Source organism: Echinops telfairi, unplaced genomic scaffold (assembly GCF_000313985.2).
Source record: "Echinops telfairi isolate 266 unplaced genomic scaffold, ASM31398v2 ScPeMD7_7469;HRSCAF=8507_0, whole genome shotgun sequence".
Taxonomy (NCBI): Eukaryota; Metazoa; Chordata; class Mammalia; order Afrosoricida; family Tenrecidae; genus Echinops; species Echinops telfairi.
In genome coordinates, this window is record NW_022111372.1 from 24,133,109 (window position 1) to 24,144,394 (window position 11,286).

Sequence of the window (11,286 nt, forward strand, 5' to 3'; positions counted from 1 at the left end):
GTACAAATGCGCTTTACACAATTGATGTGTGTATGGATTGGGATAACAGTTGTATGAGCCCCTAATAAAATGTTTAAAAAAAAAGAAAAAAAAGAAACCTTCCTCCAATTCTGATACCACATTCTTTTTCATATAAACCAGCTTCTCTGATGATTTGCTCAGCATACAGATTGAACAAGTATGGTGAGAGAATACAACCCTGACACACAACTTTCTGGATTTAAACCATGCAATGTTCCCTTGTTCTATTTGCACAATTTCCTCTTGATCCATGTACAAGTTCTAAATGAGCCCAATGAAGTGTTCTGGAATTCCCATTCTTCTCAAGGCTATCCATAGTTTGTTATGGTCCATACAGTCGAATGCCTTGACATAGTCAATGAAACACAAGTAAACATCTTCCTGGTATTCTCTGCTTTGAGCAAAGATTCATCTGCCATCAGCAATGATATCCCTCGTGTTTCCACGTCTTCTTCTGAATCTGGCCTGAATCTCTGGCAGTTCTGCATCAATGTACTGCTGCAACTGTTGTTGGATGATCTTAAGCAAATTTTACTTGTGTGTAATATCAATGACATTGTTCTGTAGTGAGCACTCTGTTGGGTCATTTTTCGTTGGCATGGGCACAGTTATGATTTCTTCCAGTCAGTTGACCAATAAATGTCTTCCAAATCTCCTGGTGTACACGAGTGAGGGCTTCCCATGCTTCTTCCGCTTGCTGAGACATTTCAGTGAGTATTTTATCAGTTTGGGGGGCCTTGCTTTTGGCTAATGCTTTCAGTGCAGCATGAACGCCTTCCTTCAGCACCATTGGTTCTTGCTCATTTGCTACCTTCATGGCATGTTGAGTAGCTTTTGGTTATTTTGGTACAATGATTCTGTGTATTCTTTCCATCTTCTCTGGATGCTTCCTGCATCACGCAATATTTTGCCTATAAAATCTCTTATAAAATTTTGTGTAGATCCTGCAAATGTATTTTGGTGTCCTACTGTTATCCATAGCCTTCTGCAAACCAAAATTTCACAATTTAAGTGCTGATATAATTTCCTTCTTTGGATTTGGATTATATCTTTTCTACTCCTTGGATCACAGATGGAATGCTTCTTCCATGTGGGCTTAGTTGACATCTCACTTAGATGGCTGCTTGTTTGAAAAGTAGCTCTTTTTTTTTTTTTGAAAAGAACCTTTTAAGACCCCAGATGCTACTCTTTCTGATAGCTGGGCACCATTCAATTTCTTCACCACACTTTGCTACATAGCACCCATATCTTCAATGTTTCCTTCATGAGGGTGTGTATCAAGCAGGACCATATAATAAGAACCAATTTTTCTTGGATTGGAGCTAGGATTAAGTGCAATCCAGTTCATCTCCTTTAGTGAACTTTTAAAAGAATGTTTCATATAAATAGGATCAGTTGAAATAATTTTATTCAATTCAATATTTTACACGAGGATCATTTAAAACCATAGTATCTATATTGCATTCACAAAAGACACTTTATATATTCAGGTAAGAACTGTGCAATCAGAACAATAATTTTCCTGAATGAACTTGAGGGATAAAAACTGGAAATTCCTATTTTAACTGCTCTTGCTTAGAGTTCTCGCCAGCACGAAACTTCCCCTTAGTCTAGTGCTCCCACAGAGACAAACTGCCCTCTCTTGGAAATCCCTGCCTTGGCCAAATGAATTGCCACGCCTGTGCACAGATAACCGGCCTTCTGCTTCTGTTTTCACGCCTGCTCCCCAGGCCAGACCTTCCCAAGCTGGGCTCACTCTTGCTTGGGGGCCCAGATCTTTAGAATGCGAGTTCTTCTGGGTCACTGGCTAAATAGACCCTCTTACAATTTCTCTGAGAGTACCGCCTGGTCATTCCCGTGCCAGAAAATTGCTGTAACAAACTTACCGATCACCTCTGTTAGCTTTTGTATCATTCTTGTCTTATGATCTGCCTAGGGGGTGGGGTGGGGTGGGGTGGGGTTGGGTTAGAAGTAGGTATATGAGGTGGTACCTAAAAACACCAGAGTTTTTTTTAAAGTTATATATTTCATTATTATTTTTTTTTACAAAACACCCTTATCATCTTCAAAGTACTCTCCATCACATTTAAGACCTTTGTCAAATCTGTGACTCCATTCTTAGAAACATTTTTCAAACTCACCTGTTTGGATGACTGACAGTGCCTCGTCACTTTTTCCTTCACCTCTTCTATATCAAATTGCTGTCCTTTCATGGCCCTCTGCATTCACAGAAACAAAAAGAAGTTGCATGGAGTGAGGTCAGGTGAGTAAGGTGTGTGGGGCAAGAGAGGCATGCTGTCTTTAGCCAAAAACTGGCCCACTGAGATGGCTGCATGAGCACGTGTTGATGTGGTGACAAAGCCAGTGCCCTGTCTGCCACAAATCAGGCCTTTTTTGCTGCACATGGCTACATTGTCTTTTCAGAACCTCTAAATAGAAAGCTTCATTAACAGTCTGACCTGGTGGAATGAACTCTAAATGCACTATCCCCCTCACATCATAAAATCAAAGGAGCATCATGTTGATCTTTGATTTCACTTGATGAGCTTTTTTGGGGGCGAGGTGATGATGGCATCTTTCACTGGCTTGACTGATGTTTGCTTTCTGAGTCATAAGAATAGCACCATCTCTCCTCACCAGTAATGACCTTGGGGGAAAAGTCTAGGTCACTTCAGAGCTGTTCTTTCAAAGCACAGCATGTTTCCACTGGACGCTCTTTACCCTGCTCAGTCAGAACCTGAGGCACCAACTTCACAGCGACCCTTCTCATTCCCAAATCTTCCGTTAAAATTCACCAAACTGAGCTCCAAGATAGTCTAGATAAGTTACCCATCTCTTCAATGGTCCATCGGTGGTCTTCAAGCACAAGTGGATGAATTTTGTCAACGTTTTTGTCTGTTCCGGAAGTTGACTGATGCCCAGAATGAGGTTTGGGCATTTGTATGAGAACACCACTCATACACTTCAGTTGTTTGCATAGTGCTGTCCTTGTAAACTGTGTTCAACATAACAGTTTACAAATTTCTGTGGCATTTTTCCTGAGCAGGAAACAAAATTTCACAGCTTCACACTCGCTGTTCTCTTAAATTAGCCTTCACAAAAAACAAGATTTGAGTGAAACTGCTTTTATGAAAAAATTCACTGGGACCAGAGAGAACCATCCTAGGTGATGCCACTGGGTGTACTAGCTCAGAGCAAGTTGCTGGATGCTCACCTAGTGGGAAAAATGCATGCTTTGAAAGCTCTGCCCAGCACAGCTTTTTTCCATGGTTTTTTTTTTGGGTACCCTTTCATATTATTGATGACAGCGGGGTTATAATAAAAGACATATATACCCTCCTCTATTATTTAGTTTTACTTGAGGGCAGCAAAATTATACAGTAAATGTGTAGTAGTTACATAATCTCATGTCAAATTGAGGGGGTTAAGAGTGAAGGGGTAGAGTTTAGCCTGTCAATCAGGTTGCAGCTGGATTGGAGGGCCACTGGGATAAATGGCTCTCTGAGGATGGCCTTTCTCTCGTTCTCCCTGGAGGCAGGCCACACACACTCACTGCTTCACCTTCCTGCTTACAAGACACACGGAGCCACGTGGAGACCTTTGCTAGCCCTGTGATGCTTCCCCCACCATTGGAACCACAAAACTTTCACCTACGGCCTGTGATTTTCCTGCATTCTGCATCATTGTATGTGCTGCCCGAGTCTGAAGAAGGATTTATGGGCTGATATTGGACTTATGGACTTGATCTGGACTGGACTGGGATGTTTTCTTAATGTACAATTACTCTTTGATGTAAAGCTCTTTCATATCTCTATATCAATCTCTATATCTATATCTATGGATTGTTTCTCTAGTCAACCTGGTCAAGCACAAAATGCATCGTTCAGAATGCTTATAGAAGGATAAACTAAAGTTTAAGAACTGCATATAGGTTTCAATTTGATGAGAACTCGAAGTGGTAGAGTGGTTATACATTGGGCTGTGATCTGCCTGGTCGGGACACCCAAACCACCGCCATCTCCACGGGAGAAAGACCGGGCTTTCTACTACTGTGAACAGTTTCAGTCTTGGAAACCCACAGTGGGGTCACTATGAGCCTGCGTTGACTTGATGCCAGTGAGTTTTTTAGCTCATTATAAAAAGGACAGTATGCATGCTTTAGAAACCTGGAAAATGTGGAACAGCACAAAGAAAACAAGTTAAAGTCCTCTGTAATCTTAATATCACTATTAATGTCCAGAATTTTAATAAGGAACAATTCACTGATATATGCATTCATTCTTAGTGACGTCACTATTCAAGTGGGTGAACTGGCTTGAATTCTGAGCTCCTTAGTCTCCCCTCACGGCGTAGTAGTTGTGCATCGGGCTGCTAACTGAACAATCAGCAGTTAGAAGCCACCAGAAGCTCCGAGGAAAAAAGACTAGACTTTCTACTCCCATAAAGAGTTATAGTCTCCGAACCCCCAGGGCAGTCCTACCCTGTCTTACAGGGTAGCTTTAAGTCAGAATCTGCTCAGTGGTAATGAGAAAGCGATCTTTAATAATCCTTCCTATTCCTCAGCCCCGGTCGCCTCTCCTCGATGTTACCCATCGGGCTTTCTCCGAGTTACTGGGGAGTTGCTGGGAATTCCCTCGTCTCTCATTACGCTTGTATTTCAGTTCTAGCTCTTCCTCCGGTCAGTGAAGCGGTCACTGGTCACTCTTCCTCCTGCCTTGTTTCTCAGCTTATGGGGCTTGGATTTCATAGGCCAAAATTATAATCATTCCCGTTTGCAACACCTTCCACCCGCTTGCCCTTCGCCCTCTGTTTCACTCCCCGAGACAGGCCCTAGTCATGGAGGACCTAGATGATGGCCTTCTCTATATCTGATGCTGACCAGTGAAATTCCGTGTTAGCTATTTTATTCATGAATACAAAGTCCAAGGGGAGACTTAATACTGTGTGGTGCCCAACCTGTCTGCAACAGAGACCAATGCTGATCTCCCCAAATGGCATAGTCCCAGGGGAGAGCAGGCTATTACACTGGATCATGGGGTCGGCAAACTGTGGCTAAGGAGTTATATGGGGCTCTTTCGTAACATACATGAGGCTCAGAAGTGAAATTGAAAAAATTTAAAGGATGTTATTCATATAGGATTGATTTCATCTGTTTGTTAAAACATATTTATGGGAAAAAAAACATGTTTATGGCTCTCAAGTAATTTTTAAGTTGCTGTGAGGGACAGGATTGGCTCTTCCATTTCAAAAATTTGCCACCGCCTGCACTAGATGCTTTCTCTCATGGAGGAGATGCAGACATTCACCCTCATTGCATGCAAAAGATGCTTATTCTGGATGTGGATTTGCAGTCCCCATCTTTGTCCTTCTTCTAATACTGCTGCCATGAACTTGGTGAAACCTTTAGTCACCCACTGTCATACTACCCCACACAGTGATGCTTTTGAGCAAGTGATTAATTTTAGAGTAAGAAAAAAGAGGCAATGCCTTGTGTTACATATATTCTATCAGCCAGAACAATCTGGTTTTATGGAATATTGGAATGGCCTACGGATGACAGTCATGAAATTAACTTGGAGACAATGCTTTGAGAGGTTGTGATGATGTACAATGGATATATTTGTTTGTTACCATTAACTGCTATGTGATTCTATTTTATCTTTTTCATTTAAGAAACAAACTTAAAATAGATGTGACAAATTGTTCCTATTTTCCAATTATGGGTAGTAATTACATAAGTGTTAGTTAGAATATTCTTTTATTTTCAAAACTTATTGAAATATATATACCCCAAAGTACCCTTATTATAAGTGAACTGGTAAATGAACTTTTACCAATCAACATATCTTTGGAGGAGTGATATATGGCAGATGTAGCAAAGTTGAATTGTTGGCTTCTAGGTTATATGCATTTTAAGAGAATTTCAAATTATGCTTCAAAATGGTCATAGCCACTCATTGTATCACAGATTATATAAGATAATTTATTTTTGTTTATAGGTATGACAAAATATGCTACCAACTAACAACTTTTCGCCAATGTAATTGAAAAGTATCTGTTGTATTTTTCCTATTAGAGGTTAATTTTAAAATTTGTTATTAGCTATTTGGGCCTCATCGTATATGAACTGTGTGTCAATTAATACTATAAATTGAGTGGAGTTCTCCAAAAATGTGTCTCCTTGGCTGGGTCATGATTCTCCAAGTTTGGGCAATTATGTGATGATGTAATTGGGCAATTATGTGATGATGTAATCATTCTCATCATGTGATCTGATGTGCTCAACCAATCAGTTTTAAGAAATTTGGGTAGACTATAGCCCCAAAGTGTGCTTCAAAATGACTGCATTAGTTTATTCTCTCACAAATATATATGAGAATATCTATTTGCATATGGGTAAATAGATACGTCTCAGCCTTGCTCTGATGTAAGGGGAATTTCCGTGTGATACGGCCTTTATTACTATTTATCTTTTAAGACATAAAAGAAGAGGGGATTGAGCAGAGAAAGAGGGACCCACTATCATCAAGAAAGAAGAGCCAGGGGGGAGCAGGGAGGGAGGGGAAAAATGAGGACCTAATGTCGGGGGTTTAAGTGGAGAGAAAATGTTTTGAGAAACGATGTACAAATGCGCTTTACACAATTGATGTGTGTATGGATTGGGATAACAGTTGTGTGAGCCCCTAATAAAATGTTAAAAAAAGAAAGAAGAGCCAGGAGTGGAGAGTGTTCCTTGGTCTTAGGGTCCCAGTGCTGAGAACCTCCTAGATCCAGCGGACGATAGATGCTAAGACACAAGGAAATCTCAATGAACGCTGGGTCCAAAGAAGACCAGGAACTTCCCCCAGAACTGACACAGAGAATGCCTTCCTTTAGAGCGAGTGCCCTGCATTTGCATTTCTGGCTTCTTAGACTATGCGAGAATAAACATGCTGGTTAGCGCCATCTATTTGTGGTATTACTGATTTAGCAGCACAAGGTAATTAAGACAATGACCTCTGCCCGCTTTTCTATTTGATTGTTAGTCTTTCTTTTTCTCTCCCTTTCCAGAGTTGCGCTATAGTTTCGTTCTAATATTCTCCAGCTCAGCACTGTGATGTCTGTCAGGAAGTGAGGCTGTTGACGGCAGTTCAGCATCATTTGTTTATGTACAGATATGCTTCTTGTGGCTTTCCTGTTACAAAAGTAATCATATATTTAGTTTTTAAATTCAGACAACCCACTTATTAAAAAAAATAAAATATAAATCATCTCAAATCCCATCACTCAGATACAAGTGCAAATCCCTTGATCATTTTCTTTTTTCTTCTCCCAACACCATCTATTGAATTACTTTTCTTTTACTCCACAGATTTGTGATGTTACTTTTACCACATATAAATAAAAAAAAAAAACCAACAAAAAAAACCCTCAGTCTGTTTCTAAGCTATCCTTCCTGCTTGTCTGCTTGTCTCTGTGTTATTGTGCTTGTGTTACCGTTGGTGAGGCTGTGTGGTGTGTTTCATGCTATGCAGAGCCGGTGCCCTTACTACTTCTCTAGAGTCTGACTCGGGCGTGCGCTTGTGTGGCAATCGGAATCATGACTGGGCTGTCCGTGAAACTGAAAATGCATTAAAAGATGAAATGGTGAGCAGGCTCAGCTTAAAACAAGAAGACCTCTTCGCGTTCTGAAATTTTCAGTGAGCAAGTACAAGAAATGGCACTTGATGGTCCAAATCCCATTTTTTCTATTTTAATGTGTGTAGAGTGTTATTAATATCTGTTTTCTCTCTTTATCCTACTGTTTCGTCCAGCCTTTCAGGGGGTGTCCATAGAGTCGTTCAGGAGTTTTCATCCCTAATTCATTTTCTCAGAGGCTCTAAATCTCTCCACTCCACCTTTTTTTCACCTCAGGGGTGTCCGGGATCATCACTCCTGCCTTGAGGCTGTTGAATGCTAAGATAGATGCAAAGCCCTAAAATTTCTTCCTATAGTCTGGCAACTGAAGACGTTGGGTGTTTCAATATCGCAAGTGCCCCTCTATATCATACACGTATTGTCTTGACTCAGTTACTCGAGTATTTCTATCAGAGTAAGAGGGAACCGTCTTTCAGGGGTGTGTGTGTAATTCTCTCTGTGTAATGCAATTTCATCTCTTCCTATCGTCCCAACCCTGCCCCTGAGCACCAATCCACTGCGCTTCTTGTCAGTTTCGACTCACGGAGGCTCTATAAGCCCAAACCACGCCCATTGCCACTGAGTCGATTCTGACTAACAGATAGATTTGTACCGAGTCTTCCAGGTTTTAGGTTTTTTTCAGGAGCAGATCTTTTTTCTGCAGGCAGCTGCTAGGTTTGAACTGCTAGGCTTTCAGTCAGCAGCACAGCTTTTAACTCACTGGGTCATTTAGCCTCAGGTCTTTGCTGACGAGGTTCTGTGTTCCTTAATTATCCCAGAACAGCACAGTCTGAACTAACTACATTTTCTGCCTAGAAACCTGGAAACCTCAGGCTAGAGAGTTAATTAAATTAGCTTTTTTCTTCTGTTGATTTAAGTCCCATTGACCGATGATAATTTCTCAGAATCACCGGAAACATATGTGAAAGGGCTTTTAAACTATTGCAGTCCAGCAAATGACAGATTTTTGTGGGACGCACGTCATTTCTAAAATAATTTGCTTTTATAAATTAAAATCCAGTATAATTTAATGTGTTATATTGTGATACTACAAGATAATAAATAGATTTATTATTCATCTTTTCACACATTCCCTTTTGCCTTCTTTTTACCTACATCCCTTTCCTTTTTTGTCTTTTTCTATCACTTTAAATCTTACGTCTGAAGTACAATGTCAATAATGAGGTCATTACAATTTTCTATTAAAATTCATACTTTTTTTTAGCATTGGCCTAATTTAAACATTAACATTATGGACTCATGCTAATTAGTTTGAACGGTCAAATCCCCCACCCATTGAGCAAATATTGAAGTGTCATGTTATTTTGGTTCATGGTTAAGCATTGGGCTGCTTACGGAAAGGTAAGCAGTTCAAAACCACCAGCCACTCCTCGGGAGAAAGACAGGGCCTTTTACTTCTCTACAGAGTTACACTCTGAGAAACTCAGGCAGTTCTACCCTGTCCTACAGGATCACTATGAGTCAGCATCAACTCGATGGCAGTGAATGACTGAGATGTTAGCATTTAGAGTTGCTAGGTGGTACAAATGGTTAGGCATTTGATTAGTAACCGAAAAGCTGGTCGTGTAAGCCCACGTGGATGTCCTCAGAGGAATAGCTTGGCAGTCTCCTTCGTAAAGACCACACCCTGTAAGCTCTATGGAGGGCGGTTCTACTCCAATGCACAGGTGGGGCCTCCATGGGTCAGAGGCCACTCAATGGCAATGGGTGTGGCTTTAGCTCATGTTCAAATTAGGAGAGGAAATATGGTGCATGTGAACTAAAGTCATCACCCTTAGGATATCTTGTCATTTCATAATAAAATTGTTTTTAGCATAAGATCATGGAGGTTCAATGATGTTTTAACTTAATTGCACCCTAAGTCTAAACATTTGTACCACCATGGCTATATATTATTTATAGTCCACTGTGATAGATAGGTTTATTGTGCCAACCTGGCCAATGAACACATGTGGGATTAATTGAACGGCGGGTAGATAAATGGCTCAGTGAGCCTCCTTTTTCTTGTTCTTTGATAATCAAACCAGTGTGTGGCTGCCTTGCTGGTTCTCTGCCTCAACTTGCGAGCTACACTACCTGTGGGACACCTAACCCATGGACTGTGTCCCTGTAGTTTGAGGTTCCTTCAAGACCTGCTTTGCCATGTTCCTGGAGTATACATCGCTTGAGCTGTATACTGTTGGACAGTCGGACCCTGTCATCTGGCTGATGGTTGGTGACCTGCCTTGCTGTTTGCTGCCTGTGGCTGGATTGCCTGAATTGCTCTACAGAGGTCTCAGCTGTCTGCTTCATTGACTTGCACCCGGTGGCCCTCAAGACTTGAAGGACTGCCAGTGTATTGGCTTTCTCATGGAAATGAGTTGCACTGAGTCATTTGTATTGCTCTATAGTTAGCTTTTTATTTCTTATGTTGTATATATGTCTATCTATGTAAAGGCATATAAAATCATAAGTGTCCTGGTTTTGTTTTTATAGAGGACCCTGTCTAACACATCTACCTTTCTGGTGACTTGACTCTGTGAGGCAAAATTTTGTCTATCGAATAATGAGTCAATCTAGTTTGTTTATTTGCTTTTTTAACGACACTGTATTGGTTCATTTTATTGGTACACACAAAACTATTTTGTGTTAACCACATATGGTTTAACATACATTGTCCTAAACTTGCAGATGGATGGAGCCCTAAATGTCTTTGTTAATGATCTATTAGTGATTTGAGCATTTTTACCATAAAAATAATGTTAGATTTCCGGGTTAGCCCAGAAAATTCTATTTAGCTCCTATTTTTGTTAAACATTGGTCTCACTCACTCACTGCCATTGAGGCCACTCCTCTGACTCAAAGCAAGCCTACAGTACAGGACAGAGCTGCCCCTTGGGTTTCTGAGACTATCCATCTTTCCGAGAGCAGAATGCCTCATCTTTCTCCCTCAGAGTGTCTGCTGGTTTTGAACGGCTGGCCTTGCGGTTAGCAGCCCAACATGTAATCCACAACACCACCAGGGTTCCTTAAATATTGTTCTAGTGATGCTAATGCAAGTTCTGTTTTCTGCAGCAAGAGAACAGGAGGAGGAGGGGGACGAAGGAGATGACAAGCACTAGAAGCTGTGATGTAGTGGGAAGAGATGGAAGAAGGCCAAGAGGTAGAGAGAATGATGGGAAATAGGGAGGGGCTGGAAGAGAAGGAAACTTGTGTTTAGATCTTGCTCTGAGGAAAAATTTGAAATTTATGCAATTCTTTGTATCCTCTAACTTTCATTGCTGTACCCCGACTCCTCAGAATCCTAGTGCCCTCATTTGGTCCTAAAGTTCTTCCTGATCCTTCCCTATGCCTGTCCTACATCTAAGCTTCAAGCCGCAACTGCCTGCCTCCTCCCTCCCCCCGCACACACAGTCTCAAAGCATCTAATTCTCAATGGTTCTGCTCTTGAAGTATTGGGAAGATATCAGTCTATGAGAACCTAGTCATTGTGTGGAACACAACCATTTTTTTAAATCATTTTATTAGGGGCTCTTACAACTCTTATCACAATCCATACATACATCAATTGTGTAAAGCACATTTGTACATTCATTTCCCTCATCATTC